Below are 27,057 nucleotides of genomic sequence, written 5' to 3'. Positions count from 1 at the left end.
ACATAGTAATCATAATAAATAAATTTTTATTATCTCTTAGTCTGTATGTCACATTTATGCTTTGGAGGTTATTTCTGTTCCAAAACTTGAATTATTTAGTTACTTTAAAACACAGACATTGTTTTTTAAGACATTTAAGAAACAAAAAATCATTACTCCAAAAGTGAAGTTCAGAAATGAAGAGATGTTCCATTTATTGCATTCCATTTCTGAATTAACTAGTCATCACCTGGACACAGGATCTTCTGTCTGACTGCATATTAAATAGGACCACAGGCTTTGAGGCTAGTGAGGACTGCTTTTACCAGTTACTGACGAAGAAAATTAGAAATTTTCTAGTGACGTACATAATGACTGCAGTGCTTAAACTCTGGTCTTCCATCTATCTCAGTTTCTTCTCTAAAGAAAGTGCAGTCTCTCCACTTAGACAACTAGTCCAAAGAGTTTTATCTTCCAGAAAAGAAGGAAAATGTCTTGAAAGTGAAAATCCTCTTGAAATACAAAGGTTATTCCAGGTAGAATGGATCTGTGTTTCCACATAGGCCAAGTGTCCAGATTTACTTCCAGGAAGCTGAGAAGGCGGTGAAGGAGGAATAGCCTGTGGAACAGCTAGGGACAGCCCACAGAACAGCAGCTTTCATCCCATTACTGAGTGGCGACGGGGCACATATTCAGACCCAAGAGCTACCATAAGGTGCTGTAACCACTTTGCATAGAGCTAATACTTAAATAATATTTTAAATTACACAGATATGCAAGCACAATGTAATGGAAAAAAATGCGCACTTGTGAGTGCAACATGCAGGCTATCTTAGGGATTGTGCACAAATAAACAACAATTTGAGTATATGCTTGGCAGCTTACGCTGTTAGTGCAACTTCACATATTTCTCTGTGCTTATTTACAAAATCCTGCTCTTTTGAGGATTCAACCAAAGTCAATTTACATTAATAAAAAGACTTACGCTGAATTTGGTGCCTTTTTGTTCACGTCATTTAGTAATCTAGTAAAGAAATTTGTTTTACTACTGGATAGATGATCAGCAAATTTTTTCCAAGAGCTCGAAAGCATTCAGATTGTTTGCAGTCTATAATCTTTTTTTATAAAAAGAAATGTTATGCTTAGGTTATACTTCTGCTCTTTTCACTGCTTCTACAAATCACAAACTTCAGAACTGTTGTTTACTTTAAATAAAGGCTGAACTCAGCAATGTGCTCTTAAATAATTGCTGAGAAGCCTTTATGCTGCTTTAGTCGAGTCAAATGAATTACCCAAAATCCACTATAAGACTTAGCCACTGCGGATACAGGAATGAGGTAGAAAAAGAAGATGGCATGTATTGTGGCTTACAATTTTTTCTTTAAGTGTTCAAAATGTGCCCTTAAAAGATAGTCACACAGGAAAACAGTGGTTTGATTTACTCCAGAAAGAAAAGGTTTTAGTGTAATATACAAGCAATACATATTTGCTCTACCATCTTAGGCAATCAAATGAGTAGCTGTAAAATCTCAAAGAAATTGAGATCTTCTGTTCCTGCTGTTGCTAATATGAGTTATTATTTTGTCCTGTCCTTTCCTCTACGTGTCTGTCAGATAGACTGCCATAACATATCTGGAGAGGACACCAGTGAAACACATGGCACGAGTCATTTTATCAAAGGTCAAAGTGAGACGGAGCTTTGCCTGATCCTGAACAAGTCATCCACCATAACTGCAAGAACAAGTCATCCGTCCTAGTTGCAAAATTTGCTTCTGAGAAAACAGGACAGCCAAAAGACACCGGAGAAGAAAACAGAAACCTGCATGGAGATAGTCCGGTCTGTGATGTCTAGCCTGTGCAATGTGATACTATAAGAGAAAGGACACTAGCTGAGGGGAAAAGCTCAAACATATCTCCATGAGGCTATCACGCTACCCTGGAAGCAGATACAAGGGAAATCAGTCGTGCTCTCCCACAATAGCTGCATATAGCAGCTGTTTTCAGCAGCAAAGCCATCTTTCCTCACAGAAAATCCCTAAGAGATTGTGAAGCACAAAGCAAAATGTATGCTTCCCATACATTTTCCCTACAACTACATTTGTGGTTAGGTGGCTATGAATACATTCTCACTCCTTCATAATTCCACAAAAGCCCAACCTTTTCCTATTCCTTTATTTATTCCTGTTTTTCCCTGTCTCACTATCTCTCTGTTGACAAGACACTTTTTGGAAGCTTATTCTTCCGATGTTAAGTTCCCCATTAGCACATATACCATTATGTGCTATGCAAAGAAAATGTCTTCATAGGCTGAGAGCGTTTTCCCTTACCTTTTTCTTCTCCCCAATTAGCAGTCAGAATAAGCAGAACTACAATCTCTTCTTCAGAGTAACAAACACTGTTACTACTCAAGTCTTTAAGCGAAAGTGAACTGGATAGAAGAAAACAGATCACCAGGAACCAAAACCAGTACTGGCTGGCCCAGTGATAACTTAAAGTGAATTATGTTAACTAATAACATCAGAGACTGTGGTTTGAAAGGGATGATCTGGTTAACAGTGAGGGAACAGGCTTGTCCAAAATTAGGAACGCTAGCAAAAAACCTAGGTAAGTCATGAGTGTTGGGCGTTCCTGCATCTCTGGAGAAAAAAATAAAAATTAAAATCCTCTTGGTGTCAGAGATAGCTGCCTTTCATCTCATCCTTCTTTAGGATAACCGGAACAAGCCATCTTAATAAGGAAAACCTCAAATCTAATCATTGGCTTACGAAAGCACTCCTGTCCTGAAACTGAGCTCCAATATTGATAAGGAAAAGTGTGGATACTCTTGGTTGACAGTTCACTTAAGAAAAATAAAAGAGATTAATAAGTCCATAGAGCCTTAACCTATACAGATTCTGATTTCACACAGATTCACTGTGAACCACAGAGAACAACAAGCCTGTTTCTCCAAGTGATAGGTGCGCAGTATGTTGTCATATTGGAGCTTTCAGTGCTGTGTCTCAACATGGCAGTGCTATATATCTCAATAAAAGGGCAGTAAGGGTTGAATGAAGTTGACAGCTTGAGATTTCCTCCTCAGACTTTGTGTATTTCTTGAATTCTTGTATCAGAAATTCAGAAAAACTTATGGGTCCTGGAGCATTTTCAAGTTTCCAGTCACATGATTTGATCGAAAAAATGTTCTCATGCGTGTCACTCGCATGCCTAGATAACCTTGCCTATGTTAATACTACTACATCATAGCTATATTGCTACAGTTAGGAGCTGGTATTTCCTGCTTTTGAACTTTCTGCTGCTGTAAGTTAGAACTTTCAGTTTGTATTTGGCCTAATTTCTTCTCTCTTAGGCAAGGCAGCATGATGACAGCTAGTAACAAAAATGTAGTTCACTTCAATCTAAGAATTACACTGTTCTTCATCGTTTGATCATCCAGCTCCACTTACTCCACTCCATTGTTTGATCAGTCCCCTCCACTGTTCAATGGGATGGGGACTTTGGCAGGTAGGTGAAATACCTTTAGTTCACCTTTTGTCAGAGGGTGTCCCTGAGAATAAAAGCAGAGTTGTAAATTGCCGACAGCAGCCTCGTATTACTCCTGCTATACAGTTTACAATTACTTCCCTCCCTAAACTGAAATGTATTCATTCTTAAATTTGTCCATATTAAGTTGTATTTTTATAACTAACCAAATCACTGCAAGTTTTATACTTTGGTAAGATGTGCAGTATATGATGCTAAGATACTATTTGAAGTTATTTTTCTCACTTGAATGATACGAGTGTTCTTCCCCCGCCTTATAAATCTGTCTTGATGTGTTTCTTTATTTGAAAATAGCTGCAGTGTTTTTGAAAACTGTTGTCCTCTAGTAGTCTTTCCAGGTAGGAGAAGTGACATTGCCATTCTTTTATGCCGCATGAAAGCTTTTAACTTGCAAACACAGCCTTTCTCGCTCACACAGTTGCTGATTTATGTACTACGAAAAAGAATAAATGGCATCAACATTTGCTTTTTAATAACGGACAGAAAAAATACTTCAAAGTCAACCATGCATGAAGGAAACATACAGGAAAGGACCTTAACTACAAGACACTGACAGATTATGAACCAAAATTGCCTTTTATGTATCTTGAAGAGAAAACTTTGTAATCATCTATGACATCAGTAGTGACAGCATATTCACTGAAATCATTATACCAAAATGTTGTAAAGCCTGGGATTATCTGAAAGAGTAGTGAATGTTCATTTATTCATGAAGTAAAACTGAAAGGCTTCTGTGTAATGTTGGGCCTCCCTTTAATTAGAAAGTCAGGGAAGCAAGACATTTGCTAAACTTTGCTTGAATAGTAAGTTAATTATTTAAAAGAACAGGAGGAAGCAGGATATTTCTGTAGGAAGAACAAATAGGCTAATCATCTCAGGTATTTATTCTTAAATGGTCGTCAAGTACCGTTGTGCTACACTTGCAATGAGAATTGCAATTGCAATGAAAAGAGATCTGTTCAGCAGATAAAATTAAAGGATGTTGGACTCACTGTAACAGTGAAAATAGGGAAAAATGACTGCTTTAATTTACTGTTTTTCCAAATCCCAATAAATTTTCATAAAAACTGAGCTCCTAACCTAGAGAAGATTTAAAACACAGGAAGAGGCAGCAAAAGATAGCATGTAAGCCTCCTGAGGACCTGACCTGGAGGGACCAAGTTCCAGAATTAAGATTAATAGTTTCTTAGCATCCATTCAGTCTTTGATATAGACCTACTTAAAAAAAAAAAATTCCTACCAAACAGATATGCTGCAGATGTCTTTAAATCATTGTTGACCAGAGGTGGATTTCAGGGGATCTAAAGCATTATTAAAATATCTTAACTCTTCTCTTCCAGTGCAGGAATTACATGTGTAAGGAATTGCAAATGCATTTAGCTATATTTTGCCCATGTGAAGGCAGCCTGCTCTTCGTAATATCTTATATCTTTGCTTTGCATCTTCAGTGGCTAATTTACAAAATAATGGAGACTGATGTAATTTAACCTCTATAATGTTCCCTTATTTATGCAAATAGATTTTATTAAGAGAGAAAGTCTTCAAAACATAAGTACTTCCAAACCTGCAGATATCTATAGACTCAAAGGTTGATACTATAACTGTACATCCAGCATGTTAATTCACAGTAGGTACCGACATATTTTTGTGCTATAACCCTAGGAGAAATGCGTATTTCTAAGAATTATCACAATTGTCACAAAATAGAAGTGTCTTAGAATATTCCTGAAATACTTATGTTTGCAATACACATAAGGAATGCTTTTAAGTAAATGGCAACATCCAAACAAATCTACTTTCACTTATAACTGTGATGACATCTAAACAACTTGCTATTTTGATAGGCTCTAACAGGCAATTTCACACTCCGGAGAGCACCAGCACATGCTGCCTCAACAACAAAAGTGAGCACTGTGTACATTTACCCTAAACTTCCTGAGAGCAATTTCTATTTTCCACAGCCAGAAACTAGTAAATAATCACATGTAATGTATGTTAGAATAGAGAGGACGGGTATGGGAGAGCACCTACCAAACGAGTTTAAATTTCACGGAAAATAACTTTATGCTGGAGCTCTTCTACAAGACAACTTTAAATGCCATAAAAAATACTTGCAATGCTTGACAACTTCTAGAATCCGTTAAGGTATATCCTAATATCTCTCAGGACCACGACAAGCAAATTATAGGCAATTACTAACCAAATCAGAGCTGGACTAAGGCTTCAAATTTCCTTAATTTGTTGTTTTGCTTCCATCTGTTTAAGTAAAACAAAGCAACACTGCTGGGATAACTCCCATATGTGAAGAGAATAAAAAAACATGTTACACAGAAACAGCAACTGTGACCTTTGGAAAGCAGTTAAGATTGTCTAAAATCCTCAGAAATCTTGAGGTAATTCACTGATATTTGGATATTAACCTAGCATTCATGTCAACAATAATCAATACTGAGTGAACTTCAAGGCTTGTCTTCCAGAGTATTTTAGAATAACATGAGCATTTGTGAAGGATGCTGAGTATGAGCAAAATGGCAAATACCACTCTCGTAAAGCATTAGGTTTAAAGGTGATTCTGAGGGAAAAAATTAGGTCTACGTTAATATAGTCCAAATCAGTTCTGGCAATCTAACAAAAGTTTTGATGCAAAGGCTGAGCCTGTTCCTACTGAAGAAAACGTGAAGCATGCATTATTATAGACATTGCTCTATACTTACAGGTCCAGAATAGGTTTAGCGCCTCAGTCTTCCACTGAATTTATACAAGTAAGACCACATTATGATTTAAGTTACATTTTTCCAAATCATGATCTCTAAAGGTTTGGTACTGCAGGTGCTGTGGTCATTGCACAGGACAAATTGTACGATTAAATTTGAAATTGAGGAAAAAAGCCTTTGCTAAAAAACTTTAAACTGATAGAGGAGATATGAAAGGTAGGTGCAACAGACATTACAAGGGGTGACTGAAGAGATAACATTCATAACATTCAAGGGACCATATAGGGTCAGAATAGGGTTTCATCTAGATAGGTATCTTTCTCTAGTGACAACCAATAATGGATGCATAGGGAATAATATTCTCCTTGATATTTCCATTTCCCTTCTAATTGCCACCAATCCCTAGTTTAGGGACTGCCTGTTCCAGAGGTTGCATCTAAGCCTTTTGCATTTATAGCTGCCAAAGGATCTCTTTTTCATGAATCTGATAAATTCATTTCTGAAATAGTTTGTAGTTTTGCTTTTTGCAGTTCCTCTGACAATTTGCTTCCCAGTTCAATTATGTGCTGTGTGGAAAATATTTCCTTTTGTTTATTTTAAACTGCTCATAATTTCCTTGGGAACCCATTGAGCCCATGGCTATGAGAAAAGTAAAATTATCATTCCCCAGTCACCTCCTCTATACCTTTTAAGAAGCATAGACCGCTTTTCCAATTGATTATCTCTTTTCTGAATGTTATTTAGAATTTTCTTGAATGCAAGCTATTCAAGCTATGTAAGACCCTCATGGTCTTTCTTGTCATCCTTTCCTGAATTTATTCCAATTTTATTGTACCCTTTTCAAGGTGGGATGACTACAATTTTTATACCGTTTAGATTAGTTACGCATTTTATGTTTTTGTAAATGCCTTCTTCTAAACCTATTGAAAAGTCATTTTAAATTCATAAATAAAAATATAAAGAATCACGAGATTTAACCTTGACCAACATATCTGTAAAATGTGTGCTAGCTATTTTAAGTATAAACACTTACCACAACTGGTAAATCCATTTCTAAATTCAAGATACATCAGTCCTGTCAACATGCTCCTCTCAATATGTACCCGACTATGTGAATTTGTCGCTACAGCAAGAAGTTACAAATCTACGGATGTTAAGTCACATCATTATCTTTCTGTAATGCTTGATACATGAAGGCAAAGACTTTTCTACAATTTTTTCATTTCAGGAAAAAACGCTTTCACATTTTAGTAACCATGGGATATGACATACTTATTTTACCCCTCTGAAGTGCACAGTTGCCTTCAAAATGAAGGAGTTGCACATCTGAATCCACACTTTGGCATACAGTCGGAGAATGTACTGACACATTCTCCTCACTTCTTGAGGTAATGTAATCCCTGTGGTGGTCAGAAGTGAAATTTCAAGAAGTGTTACCACGGAGATTTTACAGGGAAAGCCATGTAGGCTATAAAAAGATGTCAAAAGAAAGAGAGAAAAAAATATTGAGTAAAAATACATTTGTCAGCTCTGCTCCATCTATGCATTTTTGTTATAATCTCTCTATGGAATGAGATGTCATTACTAAGCTGTGTATTGCTCCAACATAACCATCCATTACAGTAAAGCAGAAAGAGCCCGTTCCATTAATCACAGACAGAAAGTTAAATAAAGATGTAAGCATATTGGGAAAGCAAGGCTCCAAGTGCATGTCACCTTGATATGTTAAGCAAATGTCTTAGAAGGGGTTACAGACTTCAGAGAGTAATCGTAATTATCCTAAGCAGAGCTGTATTAGCCATGCTAAACTCAGTAATACTCATTTATATTGCTGTAAAGAAATTGATTATTTCAGTTATCTGCCTTAGAGTAAGCAACACAGGGAACATAACATTTGAGGTCAGGGGGAATTTACTGAAAAAAACAGGGCTTCAAATATACTCAATCTGTTTGATTTGATAAATATTCCTTTCAAATCTCATTTTTTCTTATACATTACTAAGCTGTTCCTTCTGTGTTACGAAGACGAATGCACACAAAATCCTTGGCTAATTCATTCTCATGTCAGTGGTCATTCTAACGCTATGTGCTTTGACATATAAAGACCCCAATATGGGCCAGGACAACCTTTTGTGATGCTACAGTATGGATGGCTGTGTATTAAGAGGAGTTGCTTGGACAACAGCCATTCCCATTTTGCCCCATTTTATTCCTTTCACCTTCTTCCTCTCTTTTGCATTTATCAGTTCCGTTTCTTCTGTTTCTTTCTTCTGAACTGTTCTTTCTGCCATTTTCCACCCTCCCTATTCTTCATCCCAGTTCCTTTTCTTCAGCAGCATGGCTCACCAAGCATCATCGCTGGCAGCCACTATGGACATTTACAGTCTCATGCAAGAATAAAATATACCAGATAAATAACAAAGTCTCTGCCAAAACCAACTTGCTGTCTAAATGTCCACAAATATAGAGGACATTGGTGCTTAGCTAAATGTCTTGCTCACATGCTGAGGTTTGAATTGGTGCCTAGATTTGGACATGAGACAGAACCTATTCTTAATCATATCAAGAAGTACTCTTCCTGTGACTAATTCACTTCCTGGGTTAATCTGGACAGTTTAATCATCAAATTAACTTGTGTCACAGGTACCTGCCATCAGAACTTGAAAAACTTTTGTTGACAAACATCATATGAAAGCTTGAGATTTGTGTTTTGTTTTGTTTCCCATCAAATCTACTTACCAGTAATATAATGAGTAGTTAACTTTTAATGAGTTCTCACAGTATACTTCTGAGAATGCTTTTTAATCATAGTATTTGCATCTTACAGCTGTATCTGAAAATAGGATACAGCAGTTTTGTTTTTACACTTTACGTGATACCTCTTTATGTGCTCTCAAACTGATGTGCAATGTCCTCTTTAATTGTGCTTTTCACATATGTGAAATGCTCTTTGGGTGGGAATAGCTCTGTCTTTTCAGCAAGTATTAGTAGTGCCATTCTCTTTGTTTTTTGTTTGATGCCTCTAGATCTCTCTCCTCTACTTTAACCATCATGATTGTTTCTAGTGATTTTTACTCCTCTCGCTTTGATGTTCGGGATCCAGTAAAGCACAACTGACTTATTTTTCACTCACTAGTGGGTATATCTTCTTGCTGGTTTTCATTTTGAAGCACCTTAAGATTTTTTCCAGGCAATACTTAAAAAACTTTAATGATCCCAGGCATCTTCCATTTTTATAACATCCCAAATGCTTTCCTCACAACACCCAAACCGCAAAACCATCACTTTTCCTTTAAGATTTCACATCAGTTTCACATTTTTCAACCATCTTCAGAATTACTTGGAGAGGTTTAATGTAATATCCCATCACATATCTTAGCAAAATTACCTAAAACACAGACTACAATCTCACACGTTATCATCAGTCACTTCCGGTGTGGCCTGTGCTATCTTATTACTTTATCCTTCATACTTCCTTTCCGTATAAACCCTGTGGGTTCTTCAGGAAGAAAACCTCACGGTGTGGGTGCCAAGTGAGGAACAGCAATATCTTATTGGGCTTTCCTATAATGAAATTGTGCAGTTACTTGTACCAAAAAATATGCTGACTTTCCATTTTGATGAATAATTGTAATCTGGAACTACCTAAATCTTCAGCTATTCTCCCTCTTCCTAAATGACATGGAAGGGGAAAATTTTTCCACACAACTTTTACTTAATTCTCATTTAATGTTATATTCTTATGTTCTTCAATATTCTCATGACATTCTCAACTTTTATCAACCAGTTAAATATGTTCACTCATACAGGACTTGTCTGCCATTTTACCTTAAAATGTGAAGTTATTGCATAAATATATTATGCATTTCTATACCACACAGTAGTTGAGATTTTTATTGCATTTTTTGCCAGACACCTTCTGAAAGAAATTTAATGTGTCTGTCTAATAGCATTCCTGCAAAAGATTTCTATAGATCTATATGCTGCTACTCAAAACAATCTTCTTTCTCTGCCTTAATCATTTAATCTACTTCATATCTCACAGAGGAATATTTCTCTCTTAATCTTCTTTCATAGTCTTAATTTTCTCTGTGGAACACAATAATCTTATACGATTTTTTTTTTCTGTAAAATCATTCTTAGCTGCAAATTGCTTAAGTCACAATTCTCTGCTCTTTATTTTACGGTATCCAAACCTCCCAACAGTTGCAGCACCCTGGAGGACTGCTAGGAGCAATCTATGCATTCCAGTCACCTTGCATAATTAAGATGTCTCTATAGGGGATAGCGCCTAGCTGTATTTTGATGCTAGCATTCAGTTTCTCACTATCTCTCAGTTATCAGCTGATGTATAGTGCTACAAAAGATAGGACTGAGCTGCCAGTCTGATGGTCATCAGTTGATTATGATTAGTCATATTATGAGGATCATGAATTGATGAGTCCATCATGTTGGAACCATTTCTGATTACCAGGCAAAATCTTTGTATACAATGTCCTTCCCACTTTAGGTTACTGCACTACTTTCTGTGAAGACTATACCCAATACAGTCGGATTAACACAAACCAGCCTTAATCCTCATACATTTCATACTAACCAGAGCTAACCTATTTTCTATGTTATAACCATTTCATAGGCAAATGAGGAAGCTTGCTGGAATGATATAATTTATGTCTGGTCTAGTGATTCCTCACAAATAGAATATGAAAACAAACTGGAAAATACATTGCTCTTTGGGAAACAGGAATCAAAATTAACTGTTCGCTTCATTCTTGCTGGACAAGAACTGCCAGGTAATGAAATCACCTGCCTGCAGTTTGATTCAGGAATCCTTTTTCCTGGAAAGTTTGCTTGCTAAAACCATAAAATCGTATCTGCCCTGCACCTGAAGACATCACATCAAATCTGGGTGAGAACTGATGGTCTTTGGGATGCAGGAGGTTATATTAGTGATCAGCTAAGCCATTCAGCCTTAGACTATATGAAACAAAGAAGTTTGGTTACGTATGAACCTGACAATGAAGTTTAAGCCTGGCTCCTGGAGAGCTTCTGCACACTTTAATAAGACATTTTCTCTTTAACATTTTAATCTATTAATAAGTTCAAAAATGTACTAACTGTAATATTTTCAGAAATAAAAAGTTTGTTTCCCATATCATATTTTATAGCCACATTACACTCTCAAAAAGATGTTTCCATAAGTCTTCACTGTAGACAGGTATGAGATCACTGTAGACATGACTTACCTATTTAGAGATGTGGAAAAACACTTAAGGCATTTCTGTATATTTTAAAGCATGTTATCCAACATGCTTTCTGACAAGCCTGCTGATAAAGACCAATGTTTCAATATTTATGGATTATCTGAGAATAACTTACAGAGAGATCAAACTCATTTTTCTTTAAATGTTCATGACTTGCCTAATTGCATAGCCATTCATCCTACTGTAAATTATTTGTGGTGCTATGCTGCAAAGGTTTACAGCGACATGGGACAGTGCAGCACAGTGTATGAAGTGTAAGTGGCAAAACTACTCAGCAAAGGCAACTGAATTTAACTTTTCAAATTATAAAGGCCTAGAACTGCACATTTAATTTCTTCCGTGCTACATGAAAACTGCATTTCCAACAGAATTAGTGTGTTAGCCTTTCCAAAATTTGTATGTGTATTTGCTATCTACCTAAAGAAGTGGGAATTTCACTTTTTCTTTTTCTTTTTCTTTTGTCTGTCCGTTTCTAAAACCTGGCCTGAAGTTGCATGTGCAATTTTGGATAAGGTGATGCTTTTATTTTCTCTTCCAGCTGGCCCAGGTTCTTACCCCTTTAGCTAGAGCTGAGAAAAGAACCCAAAGGAGAAACATTTCTTGGCTGGTTGATTCTAGACTGCTATAATTGAAAATAATCAAACTTCAGTAGCCATGTTAAAAAGTATTTAGCATTTTTTTACAATACTTCAAGATAATTCATTCCTTCCTTAATTTGAGAACATTTGATGACAGTTCTAACTGCTTTGAATTCCTGCCAAATAAAGCATTTAAGTTTAACTACACCTAATAGTATATCTGTATCTGAGATAGATAATTTCATATAATTTAGTCATGTGAAGGGCCTTCTGGCAGCACTAGTCAGAAATTTAGGAATATGTAATAGTTCTTTCACTAGGGTCCAATCTTCCTTGATAAGAAGAATAATGGGAAAGAACTCAGTTCCAGGTGAAGTAAAAAATCTTCCAATGACTATAATAGGTAGCTTATTCTCAATCTAAAATCACTTCAGCCTAGAGGCTAGAGCCTGGAAAGCAATAGTGGGTTCATGCAATAGTGACAGATCTCTTCTAGGCCAAAATTACTTAGATTGCTTTATAAAAATGCATAGAGTATACAATTTTCCACCCTAGACACAGGATATGTTTCTACAAATCCCACTGAAGTTGATGGGAGCTTTACTGAATCAAAAGGCTAATTGATTAAGTGTCTTTAAAGTCCTCTTCTAAAATCTGTAGAGATATTTCATGATACTCCTGGTGCTGTTTAGGTTTGTGGGAGTTCTATCATGGGACTGAGTAGGCCAGACATGGAAAGTATTTTTAGAACTCCAGTATAGGAGAATTACCTCTATCGAAGAATGGCAATACTGTCTGACATCTCATTCTCTCTTTGTCTAAAGAAAGGAATTCTTCTCTACTATTTTCTTTAGTGTAAAATCTAGCACCCTTTGGTTAGATTATATTTTTAGTATGATAAAATTGACAGGGTTATTTGAAATTGAAAAAAATAAGTTCAGGAAACTTAAGACTGCTTCTTCCTTTAAATAGTCATTATCCTAGCATGCCTCTTATTTTCTGCAATGGCATACTGTTATTTGCTATGATGGAAAACACTTTGCTAGAAAAATGGCCCATATATCTGTTATGAACATTTAATTGAGGGTATCAGAAGGGGCAGTTTGTTTATAGCTCTTACAAAAAACACGTGGAATTGTGAAAAACTGCAGAAAATATACAGGAAAAATTCTGATGTTTCCAACAGATTCCCTAATCTTTTACAGTTTTATTATTTTTATAGAAAATGACATTGGAGTTCTCTGTAATATCTGTATTATTCTACTACAACTAGAGAGTCAAGTTCTTCTTTTCTGGCTTCATGCCAAAGACAAACTCCACTATCAACACAGAGCACACCAGCTATATATTTATGGAACAGTATATATTCTCTTGTTCTTCATTCTACTGGTTTATCTTTGTTCTGCCTGGATTCTAACTAGCGCATTCATTTCCAAAAATCCACCCGTTGCCTTCCAATCTGTTCAGTTTAGCAAGGCATTTCAACATCACAACTGATCAAAGCACTGCAGCGTGTAGTCGGCTTGCACCTAACTGCAATTGTTTACTCGACAGTTTTGCAGAACATGAATCTGTAACTGAATCAGGAATGCTTTACATCTGTCTGAACACAAGCAAAGAATATAAGTGTCCCTTCAGAACACTGGAAGATGAGCTTCTTAACGTGCTGTCAGTACTGAGGAAGAAGGAAATGCAATCTAGGCTTACATATTTTTTCAGTCTATATGAAAATATAAGGGATTGGTGTTGATAAGTCTTCTCACATTTTACATAGAAAGGGGACAAATTTTGGGGGGAGGATGCTCTAAAAATAAGACTACACCCTCCATACACAATTGAATTACACTGTTACCCCTACAAAACCACCTTCTAAAATTTTACTGATGTTGCACCATTCATTAACTATGATGAAAGTAGTGAAAACTTACCAGAAAGTCTTACCACGAACTTTATGAGCATCTAACACACGATTAATGAAACAGAGGGAGTACCAGTAGTAAATCTTCTGAAAGTAAGTAATAGGAGTGAAGTAAATGGCGCATTATCTCTTTACTTCAGGTCTAACCTGGCTTAAATAATGTTATTACTGATAAACAAGCTCAGTATTATAGTAAGGTGATCTGACACTCCCCTGTAGAAGGCTCATTTTCCAGTTACATTATCTTACTTAGCTATAGCTTCGTCATGAAGAATTTTTGCTTCCTCAGCCAAAAAGGATCAGTCATTTCCATGAAGGGATTAATGGAAAACAAAATAATACTAAAAAAGGAAATGGAGGTGTTCTTGTACCCCACAACTACAGAGCAAGAAAAACTGATTGACATAATGATTACCTGTTTGTCAGAGCTATGAAAATCTTAAAATAATGTGTGTAAATTGGTCAAGTTATAAGTTTGAAATAAATTTCAGTGTATACACGAGCAGCAATGACATTTTAGAACTAAGCATTTTTTCAGATTTTCATGTCTCTTTAACTATTGGCCTAAATGTACATTAGCTATCTCCTGGGGTTTCCCAGGAGTGACCAGCTTGCTTCTGCTCTGCACATACAGAGCCACTCTGCATCTGCACTAACAGCCTCTGAGTTGCTTCAACATGAGGGTGTGTGCATATATATTTAGCAGAAGATAAGGCTTGTTTATCCATCCAAAGATACTTTTCTTCCAGCCCCAAAACTTTGGTTCCAAATTACCTCCTCATTAACTAGAAGTATCCCTCCTTCCCTTCCCACCTCCCTATTATCTCAGGCACTAAACTGGAAGAACATATGTTGGCACAAGGACCTGCACTGAGGATTTCTGACAACCAACAGAACTGATTTCCTTTAAAGGGTTTTCTCTGGAAACTTTTTTCATCTACTACACAGAGAACACAAGCCTCTGGGAAGGCAGAAAAGAAAATCTACACTATTTAATTATGTCTCCCCTACACTATTATTCACCAGACAGTTTTCAATTCTTTCTTAAATTGTATAGGAGCCAGATGGTATCACGGAGTGCTAGGTGTCTGTATTTTATTGCATTTATGAAATGGCTTGAAACTGCCTGAGTTTCCTGAGTTTTGGATTTTTTTTACAGAAGATAAAGAAAGTTCTCCTATGACTAGCTATGGCCTGAAGTGAATGGTTCAATTCAGCTTTTAAACATTTTTATTTATAACTGAGACCAGATTTAGCATAACCTGCCAGATGTTCAGCCAGAATTGATTAATGTGACCACAACAATTTTGAATTCTACCAGCAAGTGGAATGAGCAATATAAACCTAGGTACATACATGTAAATCTGCTGGAGAAAATGTATTTTTCTTGCCCTTGTTATTTCACAGGCCCTGGCACAGTGGATCCCGGTGCTATGATACAGCATAAATGATGATAACAATAGCAGTCACTATCATCATCATTACCATGATCATCGGCATCTTCCAGTTTACCCCTGCTAAGAGTTTGCCTCAGGCAGTTGACTGTGGACTAAAAAAGTTGGGGTCTGCTTTGTTAAGGTGCTTCCATTTCCACAAATTATAAAAAATATATATTTTTTTTGTGAGATTTCAGAAAACACTGAGGCTCTTGATTCCCATGGATTTTGTTTTTAATAATCTGGTCACCAGTCCAAGAAAAATTGTTTTTTTGCATTCATGCAACCCTCTATATTTAGTTATCAAAAACTGTATGAAACTGCCTTAGCTACTAGAGTCAAAAGGTAAGGCAGAGGCATGAAAGTCCCTTTAGAGATAGCCAAGGCTTCTTTCTGATATCACAGCATAAGGTTTGTTATTAAACTGCATGGCTCTTTCTTCAGGAGGAAAACACTTACTGGTGAGAGAACAGCTCAGAAAGAACAGTTTTGTCCAGCTCATTCTACTTTCCCATTGAGTCTGTCACAGGTGGGGTTTTCCCCTAGCTCATCACCAAACTGCAAGAATGTTCCTGGAAATGTTTCACAATTAACCTAAAGAGTTCCCTTTTCATTTGTTATCATAAAGTAATAATGACTTTTTAAAATAAATTTAATGTGATAATGTAGCTGCATTATTAACTATAGTACAATTACAATTTAGAAATGGTTACCAAATTCAGTAGGAAAATAGCAACCATTTACTTCTACTAGTCAGAAAATCTGTGTTAAAAGCATAACAGGAAAATTAATATTTCTTCCCAATTTAAAAAGTATGATGATTTCAGTCTGGTTGATGAGAGCCATGTTAGATTCAAAGGAATGATTTTCTTAAATGGCTATTTTCAGTCTATTCTACTGGGCCTGGAATTGCTAAGAATGATAGATAAAATTGGTATATAGGCTCACAGGAGTCAGATGCATTTTGAAAGATATATCCCCTTAACATATTTTGACATTTCTGCTTGGTTTCCATAACAGCATTCAGATTCCTTGAATTACTTGCCTCTGTCAACACAAAGAGGATATTATTCGCTTCTTCAGTAAAAAGATTACAGGCATATCTGTACAATCAGTTTCCACCTTAAGTTTATTGAATACACAAAATTCAAAGTCATTAAAGGACAGATTCTGGTTTTCAGCCTGAAATGAATTTGGTTAGAGTGTTATATCTAGTGGGTGCTAATCTTGGAGATAATATCAAATATGGAAAGTGAATAGATAATCTAAAAATGATGTTGAAGAAAAAATAGAAATTTTTAAGAGCTTTTACAAGAAAAGTTCAATTCAGTTTACATATATAACTGAGAAAGAACTCATTTTGATGAGCTCTTCGATGAGTTCAAATTCTTGCTCATTTTGATCTCTATGCCTTGTCCCCTATCTACTTGTAGGAATCAGTCATGTTTGTATTTTGTGCATGGCCTCAAACCATGCTTACCGCATATTTCCCAATACCATCTGAGCAGAACCAGTGTTTTAAATTACTAAAAAATTAACATTCTTTAGAGAACAAAAGTTATTAAATTGAATTTTTCAATCTATTCTACTGTTCAAAAGAAAAATAACAAAGACAACATCTTGCATCTTAAAATCATACTGGTCAGGAAATATTTTGACCATGCAAGTAAAGAGCTAATGACTGACTTTTTGCTTATGTTCTTCAAGGTCTTCCACTATTTTTTAAACTTTAATGCTAATTTACTATAGCCCCATTGTCCCAGGCAGCACAGAATAAAAGACAGAATAAAAGACCCAGTGGATCCGGGTACTAGGGTTTATTTAAGAAGGAAGATTAATACTTTTAACCTACTTGATTATCTCATACCCTCACACTCACTCACTCTCCCCAGCCCTAGCACTACATTTACTAGGTCTTGACCTCCCTTCCTCCCAGGGAGGTTACTGTTGGCTTGGGAATGCCTACAGAAAATTAGGTCAGCTCCTGCCATGCCACCGCTCCCAGTGACCTGTCTCAGGCATCATCGGCTAGGGTCGCTGGGCTTCACTCTGCGTCTTTCTGCACATATCTCCCTGATTTCCAGGATCTTTTCTCCAGTTGATATCTTCACCTTCTTTCCAAGGCCACTCCTTTTTGTAAACTCCTCTTGTCAGCATCAGCTCTTCCTTCCAGATTCACAGATCCTCAGTCTTCCCAATCTAAATAGCCTACATGCAGAAATACAATGCCTGATTAGCCCCTAATTGGTAATTCTGTCTCATGTCTCTTTATTAATCCTAATATTCATGATCTACAGACTGTAGATCCAGGTCCAGATTGTACTGGTTGCAGGTAGCAAGTAGCCTTCAGCTTGAGACTTCAAAAGCTCAATTTTGGACATTAACCCCCACCCTACACATATACCCTGCTGCCTATTAGCAGTCACAATTTAAACTATATATTTGCTTACAATATCTATTTACATATGTGCTGGAATTCTGTGAAATAAGATTGCCAAGTTGTAGAGTCATTCTATATCATGTTAGAACAGGGGACAAAATCCCCTTTATACAATTTAGGATTACTTGTAACCTATTAAGTACTCCACATTTTCCTATAGGCAAAATAATATATGCTTTGATCATGGAAAACATAATGCACGGTGCAGTCCTGAATGTGTTTTTAACTAGATTTTGCTTTTTACTTGAATTGAACATATTGATAAGAACAAGTAGAAGGTAAAAGTGATAGAAACTCTGAGAAAGAATAAATTCAATTATTCAAACTTCACACTTTGTAGTTGGGTAAAATTCTTAAATCTTCACATTGATTCAATGCAAAAAAAAGTTTACATTTCAAAATTTCCACACAAACATACTTATATGTATAAAAATTGAGGTTGATAGAATCTCTGGAAATGAAATTGAACGTGTTACAATTGTTTTAATTCCGTTTAAATGGCTAGCTCTTTCCCTAAATGACTGGTTTAAGCTTAACTCTATTATTAAAACATGCTTTCTTCTTTATTGAACTAGCCAATCCTTAGCACTATTCTTTACCTCCTGCCCAGTAACAGAAGTTAAAAAGGTGTTCCCACAAATATTACTATTTTTCTTCATGCTTCTCCCATCAAACTTTTCAATTTCTTAGTATTTTACTTGCTCCTCAGCCTTTCAAGCACACCTTCTTAAGCCTTTACTTTGCCACTTTATATCCCCTTCACATCCTTTCAGCTAAGCCTTACTTAACCTTCTATGGATACTCATACCTGAAATCATCTTTCTGACATCTCTGCCTGCAACCATCTGTCTACATCATTCATTTCTGTCCAACTCCCTTTATTATTGTTATATGTTGCTATTACTAAAGCAGTTCATGTTTGAGAACAGCTTGCTACCATTTTTTTATTTGGCTGATGAGTTAGACTCATCATTGTCTTTTGCATGACAATAATGGGGAAAAAACAGGATTAGAAATACAGTAGACAATTAGAAGAAGAAATTAGACAGAAAAAAAGGAGCTGCTTTTATTAAAATATGACATTCCTAGGGAAGAAAACAAAAATCCTAAAATATTACCTGATCACTTTCTTGTCTCATATGCTTTTTCTCTTCAGGAGATTGAATATATCAGTAAAATTTTTAAAAGAAAATTCAAAGGAATTGAGAGCAGCTAAGCAAAAAGCAGTATTTCAGCTGTATCTCTTCCCACAGGGCTTGAGGAAAGAGAGACAAGATTCATTTACTTAAATCAATGCAGAGTGTTGATCTTTGCCACTTTATGTGTAGTAGATTTCTGTTGTGTTCTTGGGCACTCAGGACAGGGTTTGGATGACATACAACTCCATCTGCAGTGTATTTGAACTGTCTTTGGTGTACTGTTAGCCAGCATTTTCATATGGTCCCTGTTTACCTATTTCTACTCACGATGGAAGAAATTCCAGCCAATTCTTTCTCATTTGGAGTCATGAATACTCTAGTCCCAGCTCTCACAGAGCATGGCAGAGAGGCTCTCCGGTTAACAGCTCCCCGTGTACACAGAATCCCCTATGCCTTCCTTCAAATGGCTGACAAGCCCCTTAATGCTATTTATAGGGATATAACGTGAACCATTCCTGATCCACAAGGCATAACGAGCAAAGAGAAGACAAGAGATCACATGGAGAGGAGATGGATGTCACAGCTCACTATTACTATTTCAGGAAGAATACAAAACATCCAGATTTTTACTCTAAATGAACAACTTTAAAGCAGGTTTCATCCCTCAGTTTACAATTAGGGCAGGGGACTTGATATTTTGAAAGCCCTTTACAGACAGGCAAAGAGCTAAGGGCAGTGCCAAGTCCTACAGAGAAGATCTAATTCCCATGTTTCACTTTACTCTCTCTATATTAATAAGAGTGGGAAAGATTCAGCACTGCTTCTGGGACTTTATTAAATCTAAAGCCTGTGTCACTTTTAAAGCAAGAACAGCATTCTTGCTCTCAGGCCTGTAATGACAAAGCAGCAGCAGCAGCTACCATTAGTTACCAGAGTACTATTCAGGCTGCTATGTAGCTTCTACTGATTTTAACTGTGGAAAGAAAGGCAACAGCTGGGGCTAGTAAATCTGAAATCTGCAGCACTGGCAAAGTAAGCACCGAAACAATACAAAACATCTCTGTGCACAGCCTTGCAAACAATGCTGACACAGCCGAGTATGACAACTTCTTCACCAACTTCTAGTCTCAAGAGGAAAAAGGAGATAACGATACACCACACAACCACAGCAGGGCTAAAGTTTTTTGCCCTTTTGGCAACAATGAAGATGTTAATAATTACGAGTTTGACACAGTACTTCACAACAATGTCAAAATGTCTCTGTTATCAAGTCTGGACTATCCAAGATACCCAGTTACCCATATCTGTCTATATTTTCTAGCAAACTGAAGTCTGAAGTTAAGTGCTTATTACAATCTGACTGAGACTGTTATCAGCCTCACTGATACTATCTTTTCTATAGTGGCAAAAAAGTAGGGCTATTTATGTATTTTTGTCCCTAGTAAAAAATCAATATTTTGAAAAAAGAAGGAAAATAATAATAAACAGTCCAATGTAAGCACAATGATGTAGTACTTTATTTCAGGAGTAGGGTTAGCCATCACAGTCCTGCACTGTCTCCAGCAGGTGTGGCCCACGGTGGGATTCCCCTGAAGACCATACATCCCATGCCAGTTGATTTTGGCAGTTCATTCTGAGATTCTGAGGTGATGGGAAGGGTGCATAAATTACTATTAAGATAGTTAGCAGTGCAAATTTGCCTCCCATTCTCCAGTGTTAGGAATGTATGCTACCTTCTACAAGTTGGCTGCAAGATGGCTTTCATTTCTCCAGGTGGTTCTCATTTTAGTCAGTTCTGAATAGTGCTTGGGCAGCTGGTTTGATTGTGGATGTATGTTCAATTTCTGAAGGAGACTGGTCTCATTTCTTTAAACAAACTATTATTCTGAATAATACCTGGCAGTAGTTATGTGTTAGCCTTTGCTATTGAATCTTGTACTAATGGTGAATTTCTGAAGCCTCAGAATTAAATGGGAATGAGAAATTTATCTGATTAAATTTAAACAGCTTGAATAAAGAATGTTATTTAAGTACAAGACAGCAAAAATCTTTTTGGCATGGAAAAAACTGTTTCTGAAAAGGTTTAACTTAACTGATGTCACAAGGTTATTAACAGATGATTAGCAAATGGGTTTTGGACAGTTTTATACTAACAAAGCCTAGAGAAAAGATAAAAAAAAAAAGTGTAGTGGGATGAACCTTAGTATTCCATTTAGCTTCATTACTGAGTGCATAAGAAGACAGGACAGATGAAAGGTTGATGAAAGGATTTTTTTTTTTAATATCCAAATATAACCCATTTCGTCCTTTTTGTTTCCATTTGTTATGTTTCATGTTCACAGAGAGAAAAGCAGGAGCCAAGAGGTCACGCTCAGTATTGCGGCCATATTTAATTGCTTTTTAAGACCTCTAGAATACCCTTACCAATTATCCCGTTCCTTCATAATTGCCTCATCGTTGTTCTTTTCCTACCTTACCTACAGCACAAATTTCCTTTCTGCCTCTCTGGCATTGCCTTTCCATAGTCTTTTGCATTATGCCCTCTTTCTTGTTCACCTCCTCCAATGCCTGCAACTCCTAGACTTCATAGGTTCAATCCAATAACTACTGCAGTACTGGCTCAGGTCCCTGCAGACCTACCTACCAACTCTCTCTTCTATATTACGTAGCTTGTGAATCTCTCTCAAATCCCTCCTTAAAGTACTTTTCCCCTGCAAAGCCCTTCACATTTAACCTTTGTAAAGACTCCAAGATTTTCTCACCAACTTGCGTCTGTGCTTTCAGTCAGTTTTTAATGTGTCTGAGTTGTTTTGTTTCTGTTTGATCTATATTGCAAGGTCCTCGAGGTAAGCTGTGTGTCTCCTGATTTGTTTGTACAATGCGAAGAACACATTCATTGCTCAGTCCATAATACTGTACATAAGAAACTATTATGTAGTTTACCACTACAGCTTTAGGCTTATGCTACATGATAGGTGGTGTGGGGGTGAAGAGTCCCTTTATTATTTAGGAAATTGCTGAACTGATAGTATGGGGAGGGACAGACATCCTGTTTCCCCAGCAGAGGTTCAGAATGGATTTCTACTTCTTTTTCCTTCCTTTTCCTCCTCAACTACACACAGTCTTTTTCCATGTAATTTATTTGGCCTTAGATTCCAGTCTCATGCAGATATTGGGACAACTACCATTCAGATTCTTTCAAACTTTTTTCTACTCACATTAGAAAAGAATTTGGCCCACTAGCTTTAGAGCTATGCTAACGTCTTACCACTAGCCCTGAAACTGGATGCATGGATTTTATGTTTTATCATAACCTCATACTCAAACTCCATTTATTCAGCTCCATTATTTTCCCATCTGTATTTCTTAAGAAGCTAGACAACTTCCCATCAAGATTATTAAGGATGATTTCATGTTAACGGAAAGATTTGTCCTCCACACCATTTCAAACCAAAATGACCCAGAATATTGCTGGGCTGTTGATTTCTCCACTGCAACCTTGCACTAGCGACGTAAGGTTTTGTCCATTGCTAATATGGTAACAATCATCCCTTGGAACAGATTTTCATTAAAAAAGTTTTAAGTTTAAGGGCAGGTGATTCACCACAGAAATAGTTTATACTAGGTTTTAGAAGCCAGATTCTTCCTTGTTTACAGAGGCATACCACAGAAATATTGTTCTGAAATCAACCGAAAATCTGAAATCAACTCCAGACTTAAATGACGTTCTACACAACTGAAATTCAACCTTGTACAATGAAAGCCTCCAGGCTCCTGATAAGAGAAAATGATAGATAGCCCCACACCTCATGTAAATCAGAGAACAGAACAGCTGAAGACTGTTTAGTGTGAGAGTGTCAGCTCCAGACTGAAGATGGAGAGGAAAGGCACTTGGACTCACTGACTGTAGTAATACTCGGAGCAACAGTTAAATGTTTAGATAAAAAGACCTTAAAAATCCTTATAAAGCTACCAAGCACATGACCTTAACATCATTTTGAGAATGTCTATACCATGAGTGCTGCAGCACACGCAGAGCTTTAAAGCAGTCAGTCAGTTTTGTGCTGCCATAGCACAGGAATGGCAGCAGAAAATCCAGGAAAGGCTGCAAAATGGGGTATATACTTGGATGTTTAGTTCATATTGAGTTAGGTGCTGCTATGACTGTAGTATTTTCAGTGGATGAGCTATTAAGTTCAGTTAAGTTTACATAAGCAATAGCTACAGTTGTCATTGTTATAAGCTGAATCCTGCCCCTCTACTCAGCCCTGGTGAGGCCTCACCTGGAGTACTGTGTCCAGTTCTGGGCTCCCCAGGACAAGAGAGACATGGCACTCCTGGAGAGAGTCCAGCAGAGGGCTACTAAGATGATTAGAGGGCTGGAGCACCTCTCCTATGAAGAAAGACTGCAAGAGCTGGGCCTGTTCAGTCTGGAGAAGAGAAGATTGAGAGGCGATCTCATCAATGTGTACAAGTATCTGAAGGGGGAGTGTCAAGAGGATGAGGCCAGCCTCTTCTCCGTGGTGCCCAGCAACAGGACAAGAGGCAACGGGCAGAAACTGAACCACAGGAAGTTCCATCTGAGCCTGAGAAAAAACTTCTTCACTGTGAGGGTGACAGAGCATTGGAACAGGTTGCCCAGAGAGGTGGTGGAGTCTCCTTCGCTGGAGATATTCAAAACCCGTCTGGATGTGATCCTGGGCAATATGCTCTAGGTGACCCTGGTTGAGCAGGGAGGTTGGACTAGATGATCTCCAGAGGTCCCTTCCAACCTCAACCATTCTGTGATTCTGTGGCACCGCAGAATCATTGTACTAGTGTGTAAAGCAATTTAACTGGACATAGGAACTAAGAAGTACAAACCAAGCAAAGTTCTTATTGTCTGAAGCATTCTTCTACATCTTTCATACTTATATTTCATCCACTTAGATTTAGCTTCTTTAACAGATCAAGCCTAGGCTATGTAAGAGAATCTAATTAAGAGGGGTTCCAAATGATACCCTATTACCACTGATGTCTGAATTTCAGTCCGCTCACTAAACGTGAATATATCCAAAACGACCTAGCACCTATTAGTCTGCTCTGATAGAATCAGTCCAGTCACTTAATTCTCCTTATTTCTTTCTCTTTAATTATGTAATATTCCTTGCAGATGTTTGATTCTCCCTTATTTATTTCCCTACTGTTTCTCTCTAAGAATACTAACTTATTACCAGAAATAAGCACATTCATCACATAGTGCTGTAGAGACTTTGGGCTAATTTTGTTAGGCAAATACATCAAACCAGCTGTGCATTTCAGATGTATGGAGATAGAGGGGATTAAGATCCTCTCCTGAGCATTTCTGACTGGCTATGTAACACTGCTGCATATACAGCATGCTGGGTTTTTTTGACTTCTAGTATGAGACGCTGAATACTCTTCCTGCATCTTATTGAGATCCTGAGCTCCCAGTTTCTAATCACAGATTATCTGATGTGGCAGGGTGGTGAAAAGTTAAAAAAAAAAAATAGTAGTGTAAAGTCAAAGAATCCAGATGAAAAGGGGCTTAGGGGCATAGAACCAGACACTGGTGGAATTTCGGTTTCTGAAATCCAAAATCACAGCCTCAAGCCCTCCTGAGAGTAGGACTAGAACCTTCCCAATAGAAGGCCACAAGACTCTCTCCTTAAAAGAGAAAATCACAAATATCTCTTTCTTTGGATTATTCAGGAATTGAAAATCTGTATTTTGAATTCTACTCTAAAGACACGAGAACTAAATGGTGCTAGGTTTATAAATGCTTATATCCTGAACCAGATGTATCTCCAAATCCTTTTGTGAATCCAAATATTAAAAAAGAAACCCTCAGCTCTGGTATTCAGTATATTTTCATATGAAAATTCTCATCGAAAAGAAAAATAAAAATTTTACAAAAATATTTCTGTTTAATCTTAGACAGCATAAAACTACATGGGAAATCAGCATCTTTTTCAATTGAGCTTTTAAGGCCAAAAGAGAGCTTCATCCAAAGATATGGGAAGGCAAAGGTAAAATTTACATATATGTAAATGTATGTAAATATATGTAAACACATATATATGTTATTATATTTCAAAAACATGAAAATTAAATATTTAGGGTTTTTTAATTTGAATTAGCTAAGATTGATGATGGCAGAGTACAATGCATGAGAATTCTTCTTAAAAGAAATGATCAGTTGCACAAATACACATAGAAAATTTCAGTATGATCTATTCAAATTTGTAAAGGCATGCATCGTCCCCTCGAGCCAAACTGAACTAACAATTCCAAAATCTAAGTATCTGAACATACATTCCTTGACCATGGACTACTTCTAAACTTAGAGGGCTTGCTTTACCTTATTCTGGCACAGAAACGATATCCTGCTTTTGCTAATGTTACATAGTCATTGTTTAGGAACCATTATGCTTCAAAAGCGAAAGCTATGAAAACACATATAAATTAATTGATCTTGAATTAATGTGTATCTACCTTGTCCAAAAGATGCACCTATGTGCATGTGACCACTGGATGCTGTAGTTTATCTCAGACTGTCACAGACTACTTCATGAATATCTGAGCAGTCATTGCAGATGCTACCCTAGTATTTATTATGAAAAATCTCTGCTCATTCCTCACTAGGAGCGTTTTGACATGGCAAATTCTGGACTTAGGAGATGTGAACAAAGAATGCATCTATCAATAAATTGTTAATAAAATGGAAAACCTTAATAGTGACTTTGTTCCTTTAGTCATCACTAAACAGGTGAGAGGTGAATGACAGCTAGCAGTCTGAAACATAAAGAACAGAGAAACTGAAGCCAGAAATTTTCTTTACACTGCTAATGAGACTTACTGTATGATACTGAGAGAGGCACTTAGTTTCTCCGTTCCAAAACCTGAAAATTAGATTAGTATTTGCCTACCTCATTCAGTTGTCAGATGGTGAAGTCAACTATGCATGTGAACGGTTTAGCAACTTTTAGAGAAAAAGCTTCTTGCACAAGTGTATAGCATAACCTAATAAAGAACTATAGACTTGCAGATAATCTTCTATCAGAGATTCCATTTTGCTAATTTGACTATAGTTGTTTGTATAAAACATGAAGACTGCACTTGCTTCACTGTTTATGAATTTCTGTTTGCAATGGATAATGTTCTAGTGTTCATTCATGTACATGTTATCAGTGACTTCTGATGATAGTGTCAAATGAGATATTGTTTGTTCCTCATGGAAGGACTTCGTTCCTTCCTTTTCTTATTCTCTCAGATGCAGTAACTCTTTTTCTTCCCTTTGGGTGCCCCATCAAGACCTTTCTTGCTGCATTCCCTTTGTGCAGGCCAGGATGAGCAAGAATGTTTTTACAAACCTAGAGGCCATGCCATTTCTAATTTCTGTTGACAGCCAGCTCATTCATGCCCTTGCTGTGATCAGCATCCCTATTTAAAGACCATAACATAAGTAGCAGAGATAGGTAAATAACACTCAGTTCAGACAAAATAATAATGAAACCTGTGGGTAAGAGAAAACAATAAAAATATGGAGGTAGGGTTATTTATGCTTCTCTGCATCCATAATTTGGAGGTCTGATTATATTTGCAAATGCTATTAATGATCAGGTAGCAACTAACACAGCCTTTCCTTCCTTTTCCACCTTTTCCTCTTTCTTTTCCAGACACTGCCCTGCCCATAATTTCTTCCTGAAGATATTATTATTATAGTACTTTTCACGTTTTGTACAGCAATATCAAAACTAGGCAGCTTTGGCTTCCAAACAGCTTGTAATGAGGCTAGCTTGGTCTTCAAATTATGTTTCTTATGGCATGACATGACTTCAGGCTGGGGGTTAAATTCAAGGTACTCTATTCAAGGTATTCTATACTTTTTATTCTTTAAAATTAGGCTGAATACCTCCAAAAAACAGTAAGGACTCTTGAAGAGCTATTTACAAGTGTCTAACTTGTTTTGATTGTCTTTTGCATACAAAAATAATAGAGAAAGTACATATTTCACTGAGATTATTTCCTTGAAACCTGAGAAAATCT

Source organism: Struthio camelus, chromosome 4 (assembly GCF_040807025.1).
Source record: "Struthio camelus isolate bStrCam1 chromosome 4, bStrCam1.hap1, whole genome shotgun sequence".
Classification (NCBI taxonomy): domain Eukaryota; kingdom Metazoa; phylum Chordata; class Aves; order Struthioniformes; family Struthionidae; genus Struthio; species Struthio camelus.
Note: the sequence above shows the minus strand (reverse complement) of the source record.